Source organism: Rhineura floridana, chromosome 11 (genome assembly GCF_030035675.1).
Source record: "Rhineura floridana isolate rRhiFlo1 chromosome 11, rRhiFlo1.hap2, whole genome shotgun sequence".
Taxonomy (NCBI): Eukaryota; Metazoa; Chordata; class Lepidosauria; order Squamata; family Rhineuridae; genus Rhineura; species Rhineura floridana.
Window position 1 is genome coordinate 33711530 of NC_084490.1, and position 12157 is coordinate 33723686.

General features: G+C 44.9%; 1 pseudogene; it reads right to left on the minus strand.

Annotated features, from left to right (window-relative positions):
• Window positions 1-10851: 10851 nt before the first annotated feature.
• Window positions 10852-11810, minus strand: LOC133367848 (olfactory receptor 6M1-like; annotated as a pseudogene).
• Window positions 11811-12157: the final 347 nt, after the last annotated feature.

Genomic DNA, 12157 nt, shown 5'->3' on the forward strand with positions numbered 1-12157 from the left:
GGTCCATTACTAGAAACGAGAAACCAAACAAATCTCTGAGGCTGAAACTTGGAGGACAACCAGCCCAAATAGCTCCGCAAATAATCTGTCAAGGACCAGCTGAGAGACAGACGACTTAATAATAGAGGAAGAAGTTATTTCTTACAACATGCAGGAGCACTCGACTGGTAAGGCGTATGAGGCGGCCATCTTGTACATTCAACAAGTAATACAGTCAGCTATATTGCAGCCATGCAGAAGTCACAAGGTTGCATGCATGTACACACAAAAACACACCTCCATCCTTGTCACAGTGCTGTTGTATAAATCGATGTGCAGCTGCATTTGGAATATGGTGTACAGTTGCAGTGGAGGGGCGAAGTAAGACACTGACACTTCAGCTTGGGTTGAACAAGGGCCACCTTATTAAATTACAACATACAAACCCAATTTAAAGTGATCTGCAGAGGGAAATTCTAGGTGCGGGACTGTCTCTAAGCAAGTAGCTTGCCATACAGCTTTTGGGTGACCAGCCCCTGCTGTGGCAAGGGCAAGCCCATCTGCTTACCCCTTATCCCTGCCACATCTTGTAGGTGAGTAGGGTGCCTTCCCACATCATCCCCACCCAGGATTGAATAACCCTTGGGTAGATGAGATAAGTTACCCCACAGGCAGCCCATATCCTGTCCTCAAGCCGCAAAGCCTTGCTGGACAGGCCTCTGGAACTGCCAATCACCTCCAAAGATGCCTAAGGGGGCCACCTAGCTGTCCCCTTCCCGCACCTTCCCGCCACAACAGGGTGACAAATCTCTATTTAGTCCCCCTTTACCCCACTGCCGAGAAGCATCTCTCGCAGACACCTCTATAGGTCCCCAAGAAATAAATTGTTACCTGTGTCAGACAGGTGAACGCCGTGTGCCCTGTAAAGTTCACCCTTCCAGTGCTGAATGCGTGGATGTGGGAAGGGCAACCCACCATATTGAAGAAGGGCCAACCGAATCCGTCGGTTGACCATCTTCCGTGCTCGGTCTATAGCCCATGGATCCCATACCACATGCCACTCCCTCGGCGGGAGCATGTCTAACCAAATCAAACGTACGCCAGGCCACCGTTGCCTGATAAGCTGCATGTCAGACCCCCTGTCTCTTAAAAATGCTTGCAAAGCCCGTACAGGGCAGAGGTTAGGCACTGAAGCTGGGGCCAAACGCACGCACCCTTCTATACACCTCTGGTCTGTTTTGGACCTTCTCAGGACTATACAGGCGCAACTTCCTTCTATGGAGATATCTGTAAACTGGAGGGCACACCCAGATAGATCTTGCTTACAGCAGACCACTACCTCTCCAGTCCTGAAAGCTCCAAAAAACAGCATAAGCGCCACTGGTGGGACAGGTTGTTCTAGAGCCCACCCTGTCAACATGCGGCAGACCCTAAAGTCCCCAGCATGATCCAAAAAGCCACCAGCCTTCGCTAAAAAGGAAAGCCCCACCAGCTTACCTTGACTGACATGCCACGTCTCCTGCCGTCCACCAGGAATTCCATGATGTGACTTACCGGAATAGGCCACTCTGGAGCATAGCCTTTGGTGGCCCAGAATTCTTGCATCGCCCTACCTGCCCTCCGGTAACTGGCGAGCGTGCTGGGGTTAATGGAAAGGCTTATGGCCCTTTCCGACTCTGCTCTCCAATCTCCCAAATCGCAGGGGGCATGGCTTCTGGCTAAGCTCTGGCCCACGGTGCCAACTGACAGAAACAATCCATCTGATTCTGTGACAGAGCATCAGCAACATCGTTATTAATGCCAGGAACATGCCGTGCCTGAAACAGAAAATTAAAGCGCAGGCATTGGAGAACAAAGGAACGGATGAAACCCATAACCCTGGCATTCCTGGATATAAGGGAATTGATAACCTGGACTGTAGCCATGTTATCACACCAAAAGTGGACCGTGGAGTTCCTGAGCTCCCAGGCCCACAGATAGACAGCCACGAGTATTGGAAAAAAATCGAGAAAGGTCAGATCCTTGTCTAAACCTTCTTGCACCCATGTCTGTGGCCATTGGCCCTTACACCAGGAAGACCCGAAGACCACACCAAAACCATAACCCCCAGACAAGTCAGATGGTATCTGTAATTCTGCCTCTAAAAGTCAGCCCTGCCTCCAAAAGGATATCCCATTGAAATCCTGTAAAAAGGAGGACCACACCACAAGGTCAGCGCGTAATGCCGCTGTAACACAAAACTTATGGTGGGGTCATGAGAGCCCCACCATGGCATCATAGACTCACCTTAGGAATGCACTGCCAGTTGCTATGACCCGGCATGCAAAATGTAGGTGTCCTGCTAACTCCTGAAGGGTGGGAAGAAAAACTTTCTTGGCCCCAGTGACTTCTTTGATCTTCCTATGTAGAATAAGCAGCTTGTCATGGGGCAGCTTGCAGCACTGTTTGTCAGAGTCAATTTCAATGCCCAAGCAGGTCAAAAGGGTGGCTGGACCCTCGGTCTTTTCCATGGCTAAAGGAACCCCAAGTTCCTCTGTCAAGTCACGGAACTGTCCCATTAAATGTTGGCATACACCCGCGCCAACACTTCCAGCAAATAAAAAATCATCCAAGTAATGCACCACCGAATCCAGCCCAGTCTATCTTTTGATAGCCCATTCCAAGAAGGTACTAAAACATTCAAAAACTGTGCAAGAGATTGAGCATCCCATAGGCAATGCTAGATCCATGTAAAACCTTCCTGCGAAAGTAAAACCCAGCAGTTCAAAATCTTCAGGGTGGACTGGTAGAAGGCGGAAGGCGGATTTGATGTCGCACCTGCCCATGAGGCACCTCGTCCACAAGCGCGCACCATGCGCATTGCAGCATCAAAAGAGGTGTAGTGGACAGTGCATAGACTGTCAGGAATGAAATCATTAACTGACTGTCCACGTGGGTATGACAGGTGGTGTATTAATCTAAATTCCCCTGCAGCCTTTTTGGGCACTATACCTAAAGAGCATACTCTGAAATGAGGGAGGGGGTGATTGGAATGGGCCAAGCACCCTCCCTGTCTGCACTTCCTTATCAATTTTCAGTTGCACAAGTGCCTCCATGCCCATGATGGATTTCAAATTGCGGGACATGAAGGCGACCCTTGGACCGTCATAAGGAATACGGAAGCCTGACAATAATAATAATAATAATAATAATAATAACAACAACAACAACAACAACAACAACAATAATAATAATAATAATAATAATAACAACAATTTATTTTTAGGCCGCCTATCTGGCTGAATAAACAGCCACTCTAGGCGGCATACATAATTAAATTTAAAATACACATATAGATACAATCATAACATGCTCAATTTACCCACATCTATACACTGTAAAATTAAAATTAACTAGGGATTCTATATGCCCGCTGGAACAGCCATGTTTTTAGTCCTTGGCGGAAACCTGCCAAGAAGGGGACATGGCGTAGGTCGTATGGCAGAGAGTTCCAGAGGGCGGGGGCCACAACCGAAAATGCCCTCTCTCTGGTCCACACCAGTCTAGCTGTTCTAACTGGTGGGACCGAGAGAAGGTCTTGAGAGGCTGATCTCGTCAGGCGGCATACTTGGTGATGCTGGAGGCGCTCCTTCAGATACCCTGGACCGAAACCGTGTAGGGCTTTAAAGGTTAACACCAACACCTTGAAATGGGCTCGGTAAACAACTGGTAACCAATGCAGATCTTCAAGCACTGGGGTGATGTGATCCCGCTGGCGGCTATTCTTAATCAACCGTGCCGCCGCATTCTGCACCAGCTGTAATTTCCAGACCGTCTTCAAGGGTAGTCCCACGTAGAGTGCATTACAGTTGTCTAGGCGAGAGGAGACCAAGGCATGCACTACCCACGGGAGCAGATGAACCGGAAGATAGGGTCACAGCCTCTGTATCAGATGTAATTGATACCAAGCTGTCCGGCTCACTGCTGATACCTGAGCCTCCATGGACATCTGGGAGTCAAGAATGACCCCGAGGCTGCGAACCTGGTCCTTCAGGGGCAAACTAACCCCATTCAGCACCAGGTCAATATCTCCTAATCTTCTCTTGTCTCCCACCAGCAGTACCTCGGTCTTGTCAGGGTTCAGTTTCAGCCTGTTACCTCCCATCCATTCACTTACGGACTCCAGGCACTTGGAGATAGAACTGAGTGTCATCCACATATTGGTGGCACTGCAGCCCAAATCTCCTGATGATGGCCCCCAGCGGCTTTACATAGATATTAAATAGCATGGGAGAGAGGATAGAACCCTGTGGCACACCACAATTCAGAGGCCAAGGGTCTGAAACCTCCACCCCCAATGCTACTCGTTGGTGCCTGCCAGAGAGATAGGATCGGAACCACTTTAATAAAACCCTTGCAATAAAAAATGGGCATCCCTGACCGCCAGGTAACCAGCAAGTAAGGCCCATAAAACATGTAACTTCATTGGGGAGGGGCCCTTTACCTTGACTAACTCCAGGTGGGGGCTGTTTCCTGCCCCCTTGCTGTTCTTTACCACCTCCCCTATATAACCTGTGTCTGGGGCAGGCCGTGGAAGGGTGTGCAGTCATGGCCCTGCCTGCAGTCAGGAACTGCAGCCATAATTCAGGTTCTTTCTTGTTCCACCATGGAGACCCATGGCATGCCACCCGCATACGAAATGCCTCGTCGTAAGACAGCCAGGCCGGCCCTGAGATCTCTGCATATTCTCTATAGATTATATCCAAGTACTTCAAGAGAGACAGACCCCTTTGGGGCTGCCTTTCCATCAGCACTCCAGCACATATCAAGAATGCAGGCAGCCAGTTGGCCCAGGTACGGTCAGCTCTCCTGCACCTAGGTTTCTCAGCCTTGCCCTCAGTATCTTTGTCCTTGTTCCTTTTGGGGTGTTCCCGATATCACAATGAAAACACATCCATGTACTCCCCCCGCCAAATTTTGTCCTTCGTAGAGGGGAGCAGGTGAAAACCTAAAGCGACTGATGTCTCCCCAAAAGGGATGGCATTAACAGCCACCGACCTTAAAGGGTCGGACAGAGCACCCTGAGCTGCCAGTGCTGTAGGTTGTTGAAGTTCCCCAGCAAGTATGGCTGTGGGTGCAAGCCCTTCTGCTGACATAACTGATGTCATCACCTGTCCAGAGCCTGCATGCTGACAAATTTGGCTGCATGCAGCCTGGAGCGGTAGCTGGGACATACAGCTAGCCTGTAATCTAGGCAGAGTAGCGACTGTGGCTCCTGGAGTGATCAACAGCCCCAAAGGTGGCCACCCCCAACTTGACCCTCCCCCGAAGCCAGAGCAGATTTTGAGGCATGTACCCCCAGTTACTTATTATTTCCTGTATGTTTTTTTTCTGCCTTGGTTTTGGAAAGATGCCCTCCCATGCGCCCTGAACCCAGCAGAAGCTCTGGTCCAGACGGGATGCACTGGCATCCCAAAGAGTACACCCTCCCCTTTCCTGGGGTATATGATTTGTGGTGGCCCAGAGCAAATTTAGGGGCTTGTACCCCCAGTTACTAATTTTTCCAGTTTTTGTTTGCTTTGGTTTTGGATAGATGCCCTCCCATGTGCCCTGCACCTGGCAGAAGCTCTTGGCAAGGTGGAATGCAGTGGCATCTTGTAGGGGACACCCCCTCCTTTCCTGGGGTATATGATTTGTCCTGGCCCAGAGCAGAGTTTGGGGCGCATACCCCCACTTATTTATTTTTAATGATTTTATGACATCATTATGTATTTATAATATCAGGATCCTGATGATTGATTGTATAAATGTATTGTCGGTCTTGACGGGGACGGTCTCCTGATTACAGTGATACAGGGTACCCCATCATATATTTTGGGGTTCAGGGGCATGCTAAATTTGGCTTGATGTTGCTGTAGCTGTCAACTTTTCTTTTTTGTTAGTGATTGAACTTTCATGCAAATAAGGAACTGGGAACTGGGGGACAGTGTAGAAGCTTACCGAGCAACCCTGTGCATATTTACTTGGAAGTCAGGCCTATTGCGTTCAATGGGACTTATTCTCAGATAAATGTAAAAGTTGTAAAAGTTGTAAAAGTTGCAGCTTTAAAACTCATGTGGAAAATTCTGTATACCACAAGGGAGTGATTACATGGTTATTGAAAATCAATTCATTTTGGCCATTTAATGTAGCTGATTATGCTTCTACCAATCTGTCCAGATAGCAATTGAGCTAACTTTCTATCTTTTTAAAATACTTAAATTCCATTTTTTGTTTAAATATTTATTTGAATTATTTTTATCCTGCCCTTCATTGTTCCCAAAATAAGGAACATTAAAATAAAATCAAACATTTCATTTATCTACAACTTAATTTAAAATTGTTTTGTTCTGCTTTAATTGCTGTTTGCTGTCTGCAGTGTTTAATCTCCTTTTACAGACAGAAAAGTGATTCATAAATACATTTAATATTTTATGTGATACGCGTTTTTTTTTTAAAAAAAATAATATTAATCAATACAGTTGTCAGAATGATATAACTTAGCCAAACTGAGGCAACATAATTTTAGGCATATATAACCCACAAATATCCCTACATTAACTAGGAGATGTGGGCAGGTTGTTTTTTATGACGGTGTGATACCCATCCATAGTTGCAGTAAAAATACCAAGAATCAAACTTAAATATGTATTGAAGAAAAATAGTTCTGATATATTATCAGATCAGATAAATAATAATAATGCTACTAACAATCTGGCTGCTACTGCTTCATAGCAGTAAAAAAATTACAATTTCTCTCTTTTTTTCAACAATTAACAAGATGCAAAGAAAAAAACCCTAAACAAAAGAATGAGTTCACAGTCCTTTAGATTGGCTCCTATTTTCTTTTGCAGGAACAAGCATCTTCTTTCCTTGCTGCTTGGCTCCTAAGAACAATCAAAGCAGGCCTGTGAATAGCACAGAAATTGTTGGCCTTCCCCTCCCCTCCGGAGCAGCTTCCTCTTCTTGAGTTGGGCTGGTCTGCTAGAAGCTTCTCCTTCCATACATAATTAAAGTATATACTTAACAATATTTAACTCTATCTTTAAATATGAGGAAATACATATTTTACAATATCATAAAATTATGACTTTAATAGTAAATCCCACTTTTATCTTAATCCCACAAAAACAATATCTACCCATTTCCACAAATAATCTTTTACCCCTAATTAATAATTTGATCCCAACACATACCTAAAAACAATCAAAGCAGGTGTGTGAAGAACACAGAATTGCTGCCCATCCCCTCCCCTCTGGAGCAGCTTCCTCATCTTGAGTTGGGCTCGTCTGCTAAAAGCTTCTCACAGAAGCCAGCCCACCCTGAAGGTTACTTACTGAGCATGCTCCAATAGCTGGTTCTAGAAAGAGAGGGGGAGGGTAATAGCCACACCCAATGTCAGCAAGCACAGGCATGCTATACTTATCATTCTTTTAACAATACTGGTAACAACATGGATTACATATGCATAGAGGGCATTAGCTACTGTGTTTTGATAATATACATGGTGGCTTTTTACTATTATTAAAAATGATTTCATTGTTGTGTTTTTAATTGTATGTTGCAAGATAGGAGAATAATATAGTAATTCACTAAGAGGTAAAAAAAACCCTTGTGATTTAAGAACATATCTGTAACCAATAGATATTGCTATCAAACTTTAAAAAGCAGGGAACTTGGGCAACTATCGTGAATGCACTGTCAGCTCTGCACTGAGACAGTAGTGCCGGTGGGGGCTGGAAATTCCTGGGGAGTTATCAGGGTGGGAAAGTCCTTAGCTGGTAGTCTGGTCGTAAATCTGCCAGGCTAACGAGGATGAAGCATGATAAAGGCAAGGCCCTTCCTCAACTTACGTTCCAAGCCAGAAATCCAGAAGCGAGGTCAGTAGAGGTTTGGGTTCAATTGCCATTGGGTCAGTCCAAGATAAGATTCAGGGAAACTAGAAACACATGAAGCCACACCTGACATTGTAGTCAGCAACAAGCTGAATCCAAGGTTTGACTTTTAAGGAGCAGGTTTGTCAGCAGGTGTGAGCCCTCAGCGTTTTGGCCTTAAGTGGACAGGCCTGCCCCTCTTCTGCCTGACCTTCAGTTGTCTACGTTCTGCAGGTGAGGGGGGAGTATCCTGTTCACTGTCTGCGTCTGACTGAAGGGCTTTAGCTGTGTCTGGGGTGCTCTGCAGCTGAGGGGGAGAAGGAGCTGGGTTCTCAGGAGTTTCCTCCATTTCTCCTTCTGGGTCTGCTGCTTCTGGGTCTGCTGCTATTACTCCCGAGTCATCTTCTTCTGATGAGTCCTCTGATGGGGCCATGACATGCACCAGGGAAGCAGAATACCTCTCTGAGATATTGTAGTGCGCTACAAATTTCTCAAGATGCAAACACAATTTGGGTTGGTCTTTCACAGTCCAATCCACTTCCTGAGTAGCTTGGAAGAATTTGGTGCAATCATGCTTAGAATAGGTAAAATTGACCACAAGGGAGAAGAGGGAGGGGAGAAGTTGGTAGAGGAGGAGGAAGGAAGAGGAGGAAGGGAATGGGTAGGGGAAGGGGGGATGGAAAGGGCAAACACAGATTTCATTATTTGCATGCTTATTGAGTTCAGTGGGATTTACTCCTGTGCAATCATGCTTAGGATGGGCAAAAATGACCATGGGGGAGGAGGAAAAGTAATAAGGAAGGAGGGAGGGCTGGACTGAGGAATGGAGGAGGAAGAGGGAAGAGAAAAGAAGCAGATGGGCAGGGGAGAGGGAGAGGAGGGGAGAGGGGAGAGTGAAGAGGTGGAGGGAGAGGGATAGAGGGGAATGGAAGGAGGGTGGAGGACAAGGGGAGCGGATGGGTGGGAGGGGAGAAGAAGGGGGAGGTGAGGAGAAAGGGAAGGAGGGCTGAGGGGGAGGGGCAGGTTCACTCATTTGCATACTTATCAAGTTCATTGGGATTTATCCCTGTGCAGTCATGCTTGGGATAGGTGAAACTGACCTGGGAGAGGGGCAGGGCAGTGGTGGAGAGTGGAAGGTGGAGAGGGGAGGGAGAGGAATAGGGGAGGAGTTTGGGTAGGTGGGCACAGGGAAAACACCTTTCCTTTCCAAAAGGAAAACATTGTTAACAGTATCATTATTTTGGGGGTCTTCTCCCACCTTTTTATTCAGTAGCAGATACATGTAATCTCCCACCCAGTTTAAACCAAAGCTGTCTCTGGCCACGTCCATACCAGACTTTTATTTCACTTTAGACAGTCATGTCTTCCATGAAGGAATCTTGGGAAGTGTCATTTGGGAAGGGTGCTGAGAGTTGCTAGGAGATGCCCTATTCCCCCCACAGAGCTGCAGTTAACAGAACTCTCTGGGAAGAGGGGCTGACTGTTAAATCACTCTGGTCACTGGAGCTCTGTCAAGGAAATAACTACTCTCAGCAGCTTTCTAACAAACTATGCTTCCTAACAACTCTCAGCAGCCTTCACAAACTACACTTCCCAGGATTATTTGGGGGAAGCCATGACTGTTTAGAATAAATGTAGAAGTAGAATAAATGTCTAGCATGGGTGTGTCACCCTGATTAGCCAAGCTAAACAGTCTGACTTTTAGAACACTGGCAGCTGGTTCTTACTGAGTATGCCTGCTCTATCATACACCCCAATATTAATTTTCTTAAATAAAAAAATCAGCCATTCTTTTTTAAAAAAACTTTTAAACTGCAGACAATGATGGTCAGAGTATGGGGCAAGGTCAGTAATAGGAACAGGTACTCTATGAACACGGCTGATTTTTAATTAATTTCAATAATTATGAAACCACTGACAAAAAAGTCAAGCAGGGATCTGGATCCCCCCCCCTTTGTTTTACACTTTGAACTCTGGATTTTCTCTGAATGTTTTGTGCATCTTCATGAAAACTTAGATGTTGTTAAGCAAGTGATTCTGAGTTCAGGACTATACATTTTGTAAGAGTTTTGTTTGAAATGAGCTTATGGGAAGCAGCAGAATGTCATGGATGGTGTTTTCAGTTTAACATGGCAGAATGTGAAAAATCCATGCTGGCTATAGTACAGAGCCACTCTCATGGCTGTATAATAACAAAGGGCCATCCACAAAATGTTGTAATGGAGAATGTGTGTCTTCAGTGTTCCAGACAATAAGCCATCCTACTTCCTCTTGGTTTTCAATTTTCCTCTCTCCTCCGAGCAGACATCAGCATTCCATCCCAGCTGAGAATGTTTTGATCCCATTGGATTTTCTTCCTTTTTTTTTTTTTTTACTTTCTACCCATTTTTGGCACTTCTGCAAATATTGGGGTTCCTCCAAGTCTGCTGAAACCTTCATGGTTGATGCCACTTTGACTCCAAAAGCAATATCACTCAGAGAATTGAATTTACTCTTAGTATAGATGATGATACTTTAAGACTTTTGTTCATTTTCCAAATAATTAGAATTAGTACTCCAATGAAGAATGTGCATATAACTCTAGTTAATAGCACTTTGTATCTTAATAGAACCCCCAAAACCCTTCAAATTACAAAGGACATTATCCAGTCAAATAAACCACTTTTTTAAGTTGGCTTAAGAACACCTATTTATTTATTACATTTTGAAAAGCCACTTTCAGTCATCTCCCAGGGCATTCTAGAGGTTAGAAGGTACACATACATGGATGGTCACATTTACCTTTCACAACAACCTTTGGAGGTAGGTAAGGCTGGCAGGAATTAAATGATCCAAGATCATATAGTGAGCTACCTAGCTAGGTGAAGATTTGAACCTGGTCTCCATAATCTAAGTCCAACACACTAGTCTATGCTGACTCTCTCCCACTGAAGCTACCGGATCTTAAAATCCCTTTGCTGGATTTTGCTGCATGTTCAGTTCATTTCTTAAGAATTACTTTTCTTTGATTGAAGATAACTCTAAGGGAATCCTTCACTTTCTCATTTCTCAGACTGTATATGAAAGGATTTAGCATGGGTGTCACCATTGTGTTCAGTACAGTGCCTATTTTGTTGAAATCCAGAATGTTCCCTTTAGTGGGATGGACATAAATGAAGATAGAGCTCCCATAGTACAATGTTACCACAGTGATATGAGAAACACACAGGTTGAGAAGGCCTTTTATCGGCCTTGTGCTGATGGTATCTTCAGGACAGCAATAATAATGTAAATGTATGACACAACTGTTATGAGAAGTGAACCCAGAAGCAATATGGAAGAAGTCCCCAAATCAACCCTTTCAGCCAATGATGTGTCACCACAGACAAGCTTGAGTAAGGGGGCACTGTCACAGAAGAAGTGGTTGACAATGTTTGGGCCACAGAATGGTAGACCAGCTGTCACAATGCTGGGAACTAGAATAATCAAGAAACCACCAACCCATGACCCCAGAAGGAGCTGGAAACAGGCTTTGCTGTTCATAATGGATGCATAGCGCAGGGGGTAGCATATTGCAACATAACGGTCAAAGGACATTACAGCCAGGATGAAGAATTCAGTTGAGCCCATAAGGAAATAGAAGAATGACTGAGTAGGACAGCCCACAAAAGAGATGGTCTTCTTTCCTGTGATTATATTTATTAGCATCTTAGGCATCATGGTTGAAGTGATCATGAGCTCCAGGAATGAGAGATTACTCAAGAAAAAATACATGGGCTATTGAAGATGGTGATTGGTAAGTACCAGTGTAATTAGTGTGACATTACCCATAATGGTCAATGCATACACAAAGAAGAAGGTGATGAAGATCAGAATCTCAACAGAGCGAACGGTCTGACATCCAAGAAGGATGAATTCAGTCACAATAGTCTTATTACCTTTCTCCATATTTTGGGACATCTTATTCCCTAGGAAACAACCCGTGAGGAAAATATAGAAACAAGAGAGGTAGAGAGACCTTATCAGCCATATTCATTAGGGGTATGCAGTGGCCGCAAGATGCATCATGTATCTGTATTTATAGTGTTTGGAGGCAGCTCAATCTCTTTTGGATCCAAAACAGTTGTTCTGATTCTATTTGCTATTTGGGGCCAAATCTGATATGTTAAATCTGAAGCTCTGCTTTGTTCCCTTTGATTTTAATGGGAATCTAAAAAAAACAAACCCTCCCCCTGTTGGGCTGGTGATCAGTAGGAATTACTGTTTCTAGTAGTTTTCCATGAAGCCTGCAAGTGTGAATACGTAAC